This window comes from Pipistrellus hanaki, assembly GCF_964339955.1.
Source record: "Pipistrellus hanaki genome assembly, chromosome: 1".
Taxonomy (NCBI): domain Eukaryota; kingdom Metazoa; phylum Chordata; class Mammalia; order Chiroptera; family Vespertilionidae; genus Pipistrellus; species Pipistrellus hanaki.
Genome location: NC_140503.1, coordinates 80,498,119 through 80,513,033, shown reverse-complemented (window position 1 = coordinate 80,513,033; position 14,915 = coordinate 80,498,119). Strand labels below are relative to the sequence as shown.

The 14,915-nt window shown below is 40.5% G+C and overlaps 1 protein-coding gene across 7 annotated transcripts in view; it reads right to left on the bottom strand.

Moving 5' to 3' along the window:
* Positions 1 to 14,915, bottom strand: part of AKAP6 (A-kinase anchoring protein 6) — a 456,973-nt gene that overhangs the window by 344,437 nt on the left and 97,621 nt on the right. The window lies entirely within an intron of this gene.

The following is a 14,915-nucleotide window of genomic DNA, read 5'->3' as shown; positions in this document are numbered from 1 at the left end:
GGACAGCACAATAGACATCAGTATTTATTTTATGACCATGTGTTACTCTATCACATAAAAAGTATTGAATATTATATTTAAATATCAACTCTCTTGTGCTTAGGAGACAACCAGAAGATACAGGAATAAATTAGTCAAAAAAAAGGTTTCTCTATGGAACTGCTATGCCTACAGCCTGGTTTCCTTACCTGGGCATAAAAATGCTAATTTCACAAGTTTCCTAAATGCTGGTTCACACACTAGCAAATAAATAGCTTTACGCCAAGAAAGCTATAACCTTTGTGCTAGCTCTGCAGAATTGACCAGAAAGAAAGACTGATAAATGGAAGGATGCAGAAAATAGAAGCTGGAGTACTGAAAGCAGGGCAAGATTTTTTGAAAGGATAAGTTACTCACTTCACTGACTGGATTTGTGAGAGATTAGAAAGCTCATATTTTCTACTTAAAAGTTTTGATTCTATAACATACCCTGAAGCTACAAAATATCTTATTTTCCTATATCCAGCCAGTATAAAATTTAGTCTTAGAGAATCAGGCAAATTAGCTGAAGGCTAATTTGACTTTTAGACCTGCACAAAGCAGAAGGGATTTTGGTTCACAGGTATTTCCAAACTCCAATCTATTTGCAAATTAAAAAACAAACAAACATTTTCCCCCAAGTCAAGTAACTTTTTCCACTACCAGATTATTAGATAGATGAAATATAATAATGAAACCACTTTTCCACTTGTGTTTTTCTTAATACTTTGCTATTTAAACAAGATATAATAAACAAATTCATATAAAAGACTTGTTTCTATATTTGGGATCTAAAGAGGCCTTCTTAAAGACAGAACTGGCCCAAACTGGAGCACTCTTCACCGTAAAACTATAATTAACCAAGATCATCAATTAACGGGTTCCTCCTCTTACCCCACTTTTTAGGAGAAATACAAAACCCAAAAAAGAATATTTAAAAAAGAGGAAACTTGAACATAACTTTCTTTCTACATCTAAATCTACATTGCTCTATTTTGTGAAAATGTTTTAAGTGATGACTTCAACAGCTGCAGTACCCTTAATCTGAGAAAGATGTAGGTATGTTCCATACTATGCACTTGAAATGGGGAGAAAGTATAGTAACACACAGTAGAATATTTTTTGCATGATATAAAATCAAATTTGTTTATTTTATTCTTTTAAGTAACAATGTCCTACTCCTTGCAAGCCTTGTCATTTAAGGCTATATTTTATTGTGTTTTAATGGCCAACAGCAAATCATAGAAGAGTGTATTATGATTGGCAGCATATACAGTTGCCACAAATCTAACACATATACATACACACACTTGGCAGCTCACTCTGCCACAGTCACAAAGCAAGCAGTGTGTGGACTGAGAAATTATAATCAAAAGCAGAACTACCAACATTTATGTAGCACCTGAGAGATTTACAAGTTTTTCTAAAGAATGATCTGACTTTATTTTTTGCAATAGCCGTTAGATGTACATATTTCAGCTAAGGAAATAAGACTTGTAGAAATTACTTTATTTTGCTTGGTGTCTAATTTCTAGTAAGAGACAGGATCAGAACCAGGCCTGGTGTCTTCACATCCTGGGGGCTTCCCACTTTGCCTCACTTCTGGCACTGGGCAGGCAGGAATGTGGCAGGGAGAGGCATGAGGATCAGGATGACAACTGACTGTCACAGAACTCCCATTCCAGCATTATATGCTGGTTGATAGTAATAAAGCATCAATCTTTCCTTATTCCCAATGTGCTTCTGAAGTCTGAGGCACTAAATGAACCACCATCAAAAAAGAGGTGATTGAAAATACAACTTTTGAAAACGCATTCAATAGTGAAAGTGTTTGCCAAATATTGGTCATGTTATTTATTTTCATTGGCCAAGAGGAGGCAGATTCCTCACCCATAAAAATTTTTTCATTATCAGGCTAAAAGCATGATTTCCATGAACCCTTTAAAATAAGTTGTCCATCTTTCTTTAAGTTCTAAAGAATTATCTATGCTTTGTTGCAGGAATATTATTTTCTTTAAAAAAAAAGTTTTCAGTAATAAAGATAAGTTCAATAGCTGGTACTCCTGTACTCACATACTTTTTATTTTTTCCTTTCCTCATGTAATATCCAATCTCACTTATAATGAATTTTATTTGAACCTCATGTAAATAATGCCATGTTCTTTTTGCTTGTCAAACATGAATAAGCAAACCACACCTACGTTACAAGACTAGTTTTTGCCAAATCTGTTAAAGGACTTTATGTTCTAATTTATAAATGATTGTCAATACTTCTTTTAAAAAGAAAAGAAAAGAAAACAGACTGGGACATTCTCATATGCCCTATAAACTCTAGGAGACAGACTTATCCAGTTTTAAAAATACCTTTAGGTGTTTTAGGCGTTATGACCAACATGCTTAGAATCTAGTTTCTTCTGCTTGAATCATGTCATCAGTCCTCAGCCTTGAAGTAAAAACCTAGGGTTTGCTGGCAGGGCCTCTTTCTGAAGCCTTTCCCTTCCATCTGCCTTTCAGGGGCCCCGAGCTCTCTCTTCCATCAGAAACCCTTTTTTAAGAAAGCCTCTGGTGTTCTTGATGTGAATGTAAGCCCACGCATTGCTTCTCCCAATGACAGGTTTTTGTAACGCTTTATCTCTGATTATAGAAAGAAAACCCTGTGGAGGAGAGACAAATTCCGGTATTAAAAAGCAGACTGGAAAGTTAATTTTTCAAGGTGAAGAGCTCTCCTGCAATCTCACCATCTACCTGGGGCTTGGCGGCTCCCCAAAACCTCTGACAGTCATGAATGTGAAGAAACCAAACACAAACAAAAATCCAGCTAACTATTTTCTATTAAACGTAAGACTGTGGAATAAGGTATGCATTTCCAACCTCTCTCTCTCTCTCTCTCTCTCTCTCTCTCTCTCTCTCTCTCTCTCTCTCTCTTAGAATTTTCCCATTTTGAAATCATAAAAAAAAAAAAATACTGAAAAAGCAGTATAATATAGGATATACTGCAAGAGTTAACTTGGAATCTCAGAGAATGAATTTCAGAGTGTCTCTTGAAGCAGTATGCAAAATATCATGGCCATGCGTGTACAGTACCTTGAGAAGATGGTTTACAGTTTTCATCATATTCTCAGAGAAATGTCTAATCTAAAAAAAGTTATCACAGATTTGAGGATTAGAAAGACCTAGTTTTCTCTCCTAGCTCCACCACTTTCTAGCTATGTGCCCAGAATCGTAACCTCTCCGTGACTCAAGTCTCTCAACAGATGTCTAGGTACAGATTAACTGAGATAATGCATGCTAACCATTCAGAGGAAAGCAAGCCTAATTACTAGGTCGCTGGTTGGTATTATTATTAGCAGAGTAACAGACTGGGGAGCTCTACGAGGAAGGGTCCTCTTCCCGACGCAGAAAGCGCCACATACTTGGCAGAATTTATGGTTTGGTCAGGGTGTGCCTGGTTATCTTCACAAAACGTCAGGGCTAGGAGGAGCCCCACAGGCCCCTCATTTTACAAATGAGGAAGCTGAGACCCCGAAAAGGGAGGTGTTGCCACATCATAAGGTTAACGACAGAACTTGGACACCGGATTTTGATCCTCTTCCAAGCAATTGAGAAGCTGCCATTGAGGTACTGTTGTTATCCAACTTACAAAGGAAAAGCTCAGCCTTGTCTGATTTATAGATGTTTATCCTCCCTTGCAAGAGGACCAAGCATCATTAATCAAAATGTGAGTGTATTTCATTTCTGGTTCTTCCCCTGATGCTCTCCTACTACAGAAAAGGCAGCGTGCATGGAAGGATTTATGACTTATTTAAATATATTGGTGTACCTGTTTTAACCTTTAGAATCAAGACTCCTACCAGAGAAGCTGTTAGAATGTCATGGGCGAGCACATTTCCATACCAGCTCTCACGTGGGCGTAGAGTGGATGTAAATTGATATGAAGCCGCCAAGTAGTCCAAGATGGAATTGGATTCATAACTGCACTTCTCTCAAACATAAAAATGTGTTACACTAACAATTTAGAAGAATTAGTGATTTTAAAACGTTCATAGAACTTAGAGATTTAATTTGGCCCAGACTTTGGATTATACTAACTGGAGTCTATTGTCTTAAAGGAACTTAATGAAGGTTACTCATCACCTCGTTCTTATTAGGAAAATGTCAAATTTTGCTCTGAGTTAATTCCAGAAAAATTCTGCTTGTTTTGGCCAAGCCCTAACACCAAACTTCTGTGAACAATTATATTAGTTTAAAAATGCTTGTAAATACATTTTATTATTTCACTGGACTATCCTTGGGAAGTTATGGTTTCCCTGGCATGCTAATGCCACTTAGAGCAGAAGGAACAGTAAAAAATGGCCATGTGAGGATTCAGTCAACCAGCTGACCAAAAATGTTTTTCAAAAAAGAAGTGGGGAAAGTTTCCCTTAAAAAAGCTTTTAGACTTCTTTGAAAACATCAGAAAACAACATATGAAAAAGCAAAGAAGAATGCAAGATAGCAAAGTCTGGAGCTAAATGACGGGTCAGGAGAGCGGGTGCTATCTCAGAGTGCGGGGAAGAGCACCCAGGACGGCTCTGCAGCAGAGAGAGGAGCTATGTGCTGAGCCGGGGATAATAGCTTTAAGTCAGATGTGGACTAGAAGAGCAGAGAGTTCAGGATTTGTGCTGTAATGTCTAGCTGGGGTCATGATGTAAGAAAAATATCATCATCTTCTTAAATAGCTTCAATTCGGCATAAGATCTTTTTTTATTATCTTTGACTAATAAGTATACAAAAATATCAATAAAAGACCAAAATAAAATAAACAAAAGAACCTAATATATATTATTGATTTTTTTACAGAGAGGAGGAGAGAGGGATAGAGAGCTAGAAACGTCTATGAGAGAGAAACATCGACCAGCTGCCTCTTGCACACCCCCTACCGGGGATGTGCCGCAACCAATGTACATGCCCTTGACAGGAATCGAACCTGAGACCTTTCAGTCCGCAGACCAACGCTCTACCACTGAGCCAAACCAGTTTCGGCAGAACCTAATTTTTATAAGGAATACAATATACTGCATTTGCTTTTTAAAATAAAAGCAGAGACCATAAAATTCTATTAAATAAGAGCATGTTCTTGTGCTGTGAGCTCTAATAAATTTGTTCTGGAAACCTGCAACACATTTATGGAGCTGCATTTTAAAGGATGTACTAAATTTTAGGATAACCACATTAAACAGTCATGAAATATTTATTCTTATTTATGATCCTGTGACAGAAAAAAATAATTGCTTGTAAACTGTAGGAAAAGCTAATCCTAAACATTTTTAAAACCTAAGAAAATTTACCACTTTTCTAACATAATATATTTTGCACATCTAAAACTTTATTTATGAAAGTTTAAAAAGAAATATTTTAAAAACAGATACCTCAGGTTTATAACTAATTAAGAAGAGTTACATATAGATCACAAGCAGAAAAGAGAGAAAAAATGGAAAGTATGTCATCATAAGCAAAAAAAAAAAAAAATGTAGCTACTGTACTAATCCATGCAGAGTTTAGATTAATTATGATTTACAAGCTCATTACTCAATGTATAAGACCAGAATCCAAAAAATTCTAGGGAGAACTACTAGATTAAACAACACTTTTAAATAGAACCCAGCAAATCATCAAGTCCACAAAGGGTGTTTAATAAATAGTTTTTGCAACAATAATGAGTTATCTATATATCCTTATATAAATCCTACATTTGTCTATAAGATATAGTACATAAAACTCAAATAATGAAAATACTTCATCATCTTTGAATATATTATATCTCCTTGCAATAACAATTCTTTAATGACATCAAGTTTTCATTATCAACAGGGTTTACCTCTGAATGTTCATTAGTACATTATTTTTGGAATTGCAGAGTTTTGAGGTGAGGATCCACCCAAGTCATATCTCTAAAGTACAAAGTATCCAGGATGTCCTGTCAAAGGTCAAACAAAGTTAAAAAAATGCATGCCCTCGGATTTCCAGCAGAGGTGTGGGAACTAACTTTACCTAAAAAAGACCTGCTAATTATTCACAGGTCTGGGTATATAGACTTGCAATTGTTCAACAAAATAATCAGAGAAAATGTTTTGTATGCTGATTGTTTTCTTCTGTCCTGATTTTGAAATCATACCAGTGGATCAATAGAGTTACACAGTTATGGAATAGGAGGAAAAAAAACCCCAAAAAACAAGATTTCTCATAATAGCTAGAGTAATAATAACTCAGATTAAATGCTGTGTCCACCACCATGCTGCTGTAAGGGAGAACCCATAGAAGGATTGATCAGATTGGTCTTAAAAGATGGTTTCACCAGGTAGGTGACATTTTTTGCTATGATTCAGGGATGTGTAGCAATTTTCCGAGAGAGAAGTTTGGGGCGAGGAGTGAGGTGATTTCCCAGGGAGAGGGAAACCATGTTCTAAGGGATGGATTTCTGAAAGGACCCGCTATTTAGAGGTACAGGAAAGGAAACAGAAGAAACAATAAGCCAGCCGGGTCCAGATTGTGAAGGTAATTATAGGCTGTGCCCAGGCAGTTAGACTTTATCTGGGTGGGCAGCTGGAGGCTAAGGGAGGTAAACACTGAGTTAAAATGTTTTTTAAAAACAACATTTCACTCCTAGTTATTTCCAGGATGGGCCATAGACCTACACATAAAGGAAGTCTCTTTTTACGTGGTTATTTGAAGGACTCTCTCCCCACAATTACAGAGATTTCCAGGATGGGGTACATACCTATGAATAAAGGAGGAGCTTTCTATGCAGTTATTTGCAGGAATCTCTCCCCATCTTGTTACTAATGCATGACTCCCTCCATTACAGAGATGATCAGCATGATAACATTCATTCCCCGCAGAGGTAAAAGTTGGAGCTACAGCCATTGTTACAACTATTTTCTGAACTGCTTTATCGGGTCTGTGGATGGAAATTAATAGGTCTCTGGAAAGAGGGGAAACTGCAAGGAACACTGAAGATTTTCTTCATAATTTGCCTGCTAAGGCCAGTGTCCCTCCATGTGAACCCTCCAGTGGGCACGCTCCCCCTTCCCTCTTCTTCGGGAAAGGAGCAGATTACATTTCATGTTCATCTCACATGTCCCTTTCCATTTAGTGATGCATTTGGCATATTTGCCTCATTCAAATAATGAGGAAAATTTGTGCATTAAGATGTCACAGAACAACAGAAGCAGCTTACACTGAAAAGCCACACTGCTAAAATGAGCACAGGAGCAATTTCTATTCTGTTCCCTTTTGTTCTACTCACATTTATTTAAAAATACAGCCCTCAGCCCTCACACCAAGGAACAGTAGACATACCAGCTCAGCTAGAGCCTGATGACAGCAAATCAGGCCACAGAGAACCAGTGGGCTCTGACGTCCCTGTGCCTCTCTGGGATTGCATCAGCTCCTTGGGCTGATGGACTTTTCCTTTCTTCCCATATCCACCACCCAAGCCCAGACACTCCATTCCATTTACTGAACATCCATCCTCTTTACTGTCTCACGCTCTCCCTTTCCCAGATCACGTGCACATGCCCGCAAACTCATCCCAAGGCACGGGTTTTTACCATGTATTTCTTCGTTTGCAGATGTTTTACGATCACTGGATCAAGCCCAGACTCCTCCGAGGCATTCAAAGTATTTATGGTCCTTCAAAAAGTCTCCACTAAGCTCAGTGATATATGTCATTCATCCTTCCGTGGCTCCAGAGAAAGAGGCCGTCTGTCTTTCATATTCCAAGCACATGCTCTCAGGCTCTCTCCCTGCCTGGACCAGGCGGCCTTAGGAAGCTGTGCGGGTGGGGCACTGCACAACCTCAAGAGGTGCTATTCACATGCAACAACTACAGGCAGGCAGCCCTGTGCCCGGACCCCTCTGTAAAATAATTTCCAGTTCAAAACGTTGTGAGAATTAAGTGCGACAGAAACATTTACTCTATCTGGATTTGGTTTTTCTTTTATATATAAAACATTTTAAGAGAATAACATAAGATAGTACATTAAAATGTATGATTTAGTGACTGGCATGGACTTATCTCCCTCCCTCCCATTGTTTTTACTGACTTTATGAGGCCCCTTAAAAACTGAAGAGTTCAGAGTCATGGAAGAGTCCTTACTCCTAAATAAATCCATGGCTGTCTTTTTGGAGATAAGGGAGAATGCATGGGACAGGCAAGATGTATCCAAAAGCCCTCTGCTCAGAAACACCTCCCGCCAGGGTTGTCAGCTCTAACTCCACTGGAATCACGTGAGGAGTCTTTAAAAGTCCTGCTGCCTAGATGCAAGCCCAGATTCTGATGTAGTTAGTCTGGAACATGGCCTGAAAAATGTGTGTGGGGTTTTTTATTTTAAAGCTTCTCAGATTTTATTGTGTAGCCAAAGATGAGTACTACAACTGTTGCTATATGCATACCATATCTAGAAATCAACTGATTTGTTAACATTTCTTCATTAAAGTTGTTCATCTCCTGCTATACCCAAGTCCATGTTGGGATACTAGTAATTCACACATCTGTACCATTTCATTTTAATTATATCACGTTTTCCCTCTTTTGAGATGTAGAATTTTGACGGGGGAGAGTGATAAAATAGCAGCAAATAATGAAGAGACAGAAAAAAAAAACGGAAAAAAAAACAAGTTATCTCCCCAGTTTAGGATAGCTATTATGTAATACATCTACTCAAAAGGACCCCAGATTTCATTCACATCCCCTCTTCAAAACCCTCACATTCCTACTTGGGATGAAATAAACAAAGAGCAATGATGCTGAAAAAAATTTGCACCAGGCTACATTTACTTCCGCAATATTTTCCAAAGTTTAAGTACATATCAAAAATATTGAGGAAAGTTGAGAGTGGTCTAAAGCAGTACCTATCAAACTATTCTGTATTCTGGCCTTGACTCAGAGAAAGGCATAAATTTTACACAATGACATTTCACAAAGTAGTATTTATCTTTACTTCATGCAATTCTATTTCATTGCTTTAACTCTTTAATTCACTAAATTGATTTCACAACTTACTAATTGGTTGAGATGTACTTCTTGACAAATAACAGTCTAAAGGGTAGAAAGAAAAATATATTTATACTTCCCCCAAAACAAAGGTATTTTGTCGTCAAACTTAAACTGGTGCTTACTTAGCTTAAGATGCTAAGCTAAGAAACCACTCAAAGATGGTATATACTGAATGTCTCAGGTTCAGAATTCTCCACTCCCAAAACTACTGATGTTTGGAGTTTAGTTCCACTCAGAATTCCCTTTATCAAGAATTCCCCAGACTCCTAGGGCATTGTAGATGTGCCCAAGAATCAACCTTGACTTGCTCGCCGTCGCAGCCAGCAGACCCGGGCTCCACATCTCTGCCACCTCAGGCAGAGCTCAGCTATGACACTGCGACCGTGGGAGGCAGAGTACACTTTCCCTGCACCCGCTGAACAAGGGGAGGGAGAAGCCAAGAGGAGAGTCAGCTGAGACAGGTCCTCCCCGTCACTCCCACAGCCCTTTCCCCTCACTGCTTTCCCACGCTGCCCTGGGGGTGGCTGCTCAGGATGGGCTCCCCGGCTGGGAACACACTTTTCCACAAACCACCATGCCCTCTCCTCCCTCCTGAGCAGGGGCAGGCTCCTCGCCTCATGGTGAGGATGAATCCTCTCCTAAGAGCTCCACCATCACAAGACTTCCACCATCTGCAGTCCGGCAGGCACCTCTGAAGTGCCAACCCCTGCTGAGGAGAGAATTCAAGCCTTTTCCCAGCAAACCATCCAGACCCCATGTGAACCCCAGGTTCTAATTTTGAGGATCAGGCCAAAATCAAAGGAGTGACACAAATTTCACCTGGAGATAGCTGAGAATAAAATGTATCTAAAGGGGATTGTTCGGGGAGCTGATTCCAGCTAACTCACTTCTCTTTGCCACCCAGCCACAGCATCTAGCTTATGCTAACTAGCCTACGCATCACCGCTTTCTTGCTATCATGTTTCTAGGATACAAATAATATTTTCTCCAAGAAGACTGTTAATCAGTATGCAGAGGTGGGTGCCTAATTTGCTTATTTAGAACCTAAATCCATTCATCCAGATCAGAAGTCTCAGTTAAGGTCAAACTCTGTTAAGGGTCCTGGTCTGACTTTCCTGCACAGCACAGCGTCTGAATCCGGAGGAGGACAGGGACGGGGAGAGGCAGAGTTCCTAAAAACAGTTCCGCTGGCTTCTCATACTTCTCACTAAAGAGTATCTGGGAGCGTAAGCAAAATATGTGGATTACATTTTCAGTTTAAAAAATGGAAAAAAAGACATGGTATAATATATTGCATTGTTTCCATATTTTAATCTTAAGGTTAGATGTTTTCATTCACTCTCCAGAACAATCACTCCTCTTCTCCCCTAACATGGGAATATTATAATAGCGGTTTGTAGTTCATCCTGGGGGTTACAATAAAACTTCCCCTAAGAACCTGGAAATGAGATTGATAAGAGCAGTCTCTGATAAATAAAGTTTAAGATCAGCACAATGACCAAGAAGATAAAGATACCTTTAAAGACAAAGAGTGGCTCCAGGTCTAGAAGGCCTAAGAGTACACTTACGGACTGAAACCCTCACTAAAGAAGGAGTCACACAGAAATGAGGAGAGCAGCCACCTACAGAAAGAAGAACAGAATCTTCCAGGCAGACTCCCCAGGCAACATCTCCGAGACTTCAGGACCACCCACAGACCCTCCCAGAGGGACAGTAATGCTCCCAAGCACGTGGGTCTTAATTCATCTGACGCCTTTGCCCTAATTCAGTCCTCACCAAGCAGCCTTCCTCATGTGACATCAGGTGCAAGCCTGTATGTATATGGGAAAGAAGGCACTGACCTACAAACTTGGACTCATCTACCCAACTGAGCCCACACCAAGCAAGGCCTTTGTCCTAAGCAACAGAGATACAGTGGAGAATTAAACATGTGAGACTCTTGAGGCTAACCCAAATAAGCAAACAAGATAACTGCAACTAGTGATAAGGACCATCATACAAAATAAGCAAGTTAATTGCTGGAAAGGGGGATGCATCTTTTAAGAAGACATATCAGAAATAGCTACATTGAGAAAAATCACATTTAATATAAAACCAGAGGCTGACTCTAAGCATTTTCCAAAATGTTAAAAATAAATAAATAAAAAGACAACTGGTCCAAAAGGAGTCATTTGCGCTAAGTCCCACGTCACCAAACTGAGACCTAACCTCATTGCAGTTGTAGCTTCTCAGGAATGTAATCTTAGTCAGTCAGTCGGGAATTTCCTGATCAGCACTAGCGAGGCAATCCACCTGCTTAGACCCCTTTTACCCCCTAAAATGAGACGCCCTCACCTGAAAGAAGCCACTCTTTCCCTGCCCTCCTGCCTTTCTGCTTGATTCATGAATCATTGAATAAAGGCAAATGGATCTTTAAATTGACTCGGTTGAATTTTGTTTTGTTTTTTAACAGCGTTTTTTAAGTAATTTTTTTAAGTTAAGTCTCAACACAATGGCAGAGAAGGCCATGATGATTTAGACAGAGCAAGCGATGTGAAAGGGCATGTGAGGAATGTAGACAAGTTAGGTAAGGGTGGGCTCCTTCCTGTTCTTGCTCTTCACCAGACACAGCAAAGGACCCACCTCCTCCTAAACCTCTCCGAGGCTTGTGCCTCCACGTGCCTGAACCTGTCTGCACCTCTGGCTCACTGTCTGATGACGATCCAGAACCTGCCAGGCAAAGACAGAGAAAGAGAGTGCCCAGGTAGAGGGAGCAGGAAATGCTATGAGGCAAGAACAAGCCTAACATTTCTTTGGAATTTCCAATATGCCTGGAGCTTTATGCATAATGGGAAAGTAACAGGAAACACGGCTAGAGAAGCTGGCACAGGCAGAGCCACAGAAAGAGATGTGGGATTTACTGTAAGCTAACAGGAAGCAAGGGCCTGACATGACCTGATTTACATCTTTAATAGATCCCTTGGCTACCATGTGGAGAATGAACTGCAGGGTGGCAGAGGGGCTCAGTGACCTTGCTGGGCGGAGGCGGGGGTTTCTCAGAAGAGAAGGCAGGGGCAGCAGCAGCAGTGCCGGGGAGAAGGAATGGCTTCAGGGCACGTTTTGGAAAAGAACAGCCAGAACTTGTTAACAGACATATACATATACATATACATATACATATACATATACATATACATATACATACACATACATATAGGGCGAGGAATCGTGCTTTGGCTTGGCAAAGAGTGGTGACTTTTACTGAAACTGGGGAGACTGAGCGGGGGAGATATGGGGGAGGGGATTAAGAGCTTGTTGATGGGCATATCATGTTTGGGATGCTCACTGGAGACAGAGCAGAAATATCAATTAGGCAGCTGGGTGGGGCTCATGGGAGAATACTGGAGAGAATCTACACATTTAGAGATTATCTGCACCAAAATGGACCCTTAAAGTCATGGTATTTCCATCCCTGTGACAGTTGTTTTTTATTGTAAATTAGGAAATTGAGAAATTCATGAAGGCAGAGGGAGCCAAGCTGGGCCTGCCCCTCTGCTTTGCCATTTACCTCAACTAAGAGCTGCTTCAATAGGTTGTTTTGTTGTGTTCCCATATATAAAACACTGTGCCCAATTCCCCCTTTTTCTTGTGGATCACTGTGGAAATCTGAAAAACTGACAGGTACTTAAAGTCCTTTTTTTAAATGCCCCGCTGGTGCGGCTCAGTGGTGGAGCATCGTGGAAGGTCATGGTTTGATTTCCTTCAGGGCACATGCCCAGGTTGCTGCTCAATCCCCAGTAAGGGGCATGCATGAGGCAGCTGATGGACCACTTTTCTCTCTCATTGATGTTTCTATCTGTCTCTCCCTCTCCTTTCCTCTCTGGAATCAATAAAAATATATCTTTTAAAACGTGCATAGTGCTTATTTGGTTATATAAAGAACTATTACACAAATACAGGGTAAACTTTAAGCAGATCAGGAGACCAAACTCAATGACCAGAGTTGATGACTTTGTACTCTATTCTTACAGAATATTTGAGAACATTATAAGAGAATGATGGTTGCAAAATCACTTGATGAAATAAACATCAAAAAAGCATTAATAGAAACTCTAGAATTAAATTAACATGAAATGATTTCAATTTATCCCTTTAAGTCATTAACTACCACTAGGCAATTATTACCTTGACTTCCTACATTCCTGGGGCTTTTTTATCAGCAGAGGAGACAGACATACTGTGGGACAGAGCTGAGGAGAGGCAGGTGTAGGGTGCTTTCTACTGAGGCAAGAAGATGACAGGTAATTCCAATGTGAGAAGATAAGCAAATCGCGGAGAGGTGATTTCTCAAACACTGAACATAACCTTGGTTGCTTTCACAAAAACTTTACATTCCTACTTGGAATAAAAGTTTTCATTTTCACTTCAGTATTATTGAAGTAAGTAAATGAAGTAAATCCACACATTAATGTTTCTAGGAGACCTTAACAGCATTTTTAATGGAGTCTTTTAAAGAGATTTCCATTTTTCTCCCCATTCTCCTTTATCATCTACCACTTTTTCTGTATAAATCTGGAAGATTTTAGAGAGCAACAGTCAATTTTTCTTAAAAACCCAACCCTGCATTTACTTATGGGAACCACACGGAAGGGTAGCCTTAGAGGAAGCAGAGGAGAGGGGAGAAGTGGAGCCCCAGACTTCCCTTTCACCCCACCCCACGCTGCTGCGGAGCTGCCCCTTTAACTCCAGGAGCTGTGTTCCGGGGGCTGAGACATTCCTCCCTGCTGCCAGCGGGAGAGCAGCCAGGCCTGCATTCCACCGAAGCTGGTTCCTAGCCATTTCTGTTACCCTTTAGTGCTGTCTCCTTTTCAAGAACCTGGAAGAGCCCAGGCAGCTTGGCATTCTGGCTCTTTTGTTTGCTCTCTCTCCCCAGCCCCTCCTTTCCTCTCTTGGACACTCTTTCCTGTGGCAGCAGGGTCCAGAATCCCCTGGACCAGCCTGAGAAAGCTGAGCCGGACTTAAGCTTTGAGAAACATGCTTTCTCTTTAACTGTGCATCTTTCCTCTCATTCTGATGGCTGCACAAGACATTGAGTGTTAAGAGTCGAGAATCTGTTTGGTCTTTGCTTTTGTTTTGTTTTTTAAATATATTTTTACTGATTTCAGAGAGGAAGGGGGGAGAGGGGGTGGGGAGAGAGAGAGAGAGAGAGAGAGAGAGAGAGAGAGAGAGAGAGAGAGAGAGAGCAGAACATCAGTGATGAGAAATAATCACTGATCCGCTGCCTCCTGCATGCCCCACACTGAGATTCGAGACCACAACCCAGGCAGGTGCCCTGACTGGGAACTGAACTGCGGCCTCCTGGTTCATAGGTCAAGGCTCAACCACTGAGTCATGTCAGCCAGCTGGTCCTTGGTTTCAAAATCATTTAGGATGAACTGTCTTAGGTATAATAAAAGAATTCCCTTTAAGATCTCTTGTAACTGACCGGAAATTTACATTGGGGTCTGGGTCCAGTGCCCTGATTAGTTATAAAGCTGCCTTGCTTTGCTAGTCATTGACCGGAACACACATTTTGCTCAGGGACCTGGAAGAGAGGAATGGCTATGGCAGGGCGAAATTCACTGTGTTTTGGGGTCCCTAAGTCAAAATCTCTATTATAACACTCTTTACTAGCACCATCATTTCATTGTTATCAACAGTCAGGCTTGTTAAGGCCTCTAAAAGCCCCAGACATTTTTTCAATGTCTGAACTTTAGGCTAGTTGTGAAAAAAGGAACATTTGTCCTGCACAATAAATTGTGCCTGGATGAAGCAACTCATCCCCAAAAGAGAGCACTTCCCTTCCTTATTGCGCCAGGACCCGCTGTACCCAACAGCGGTA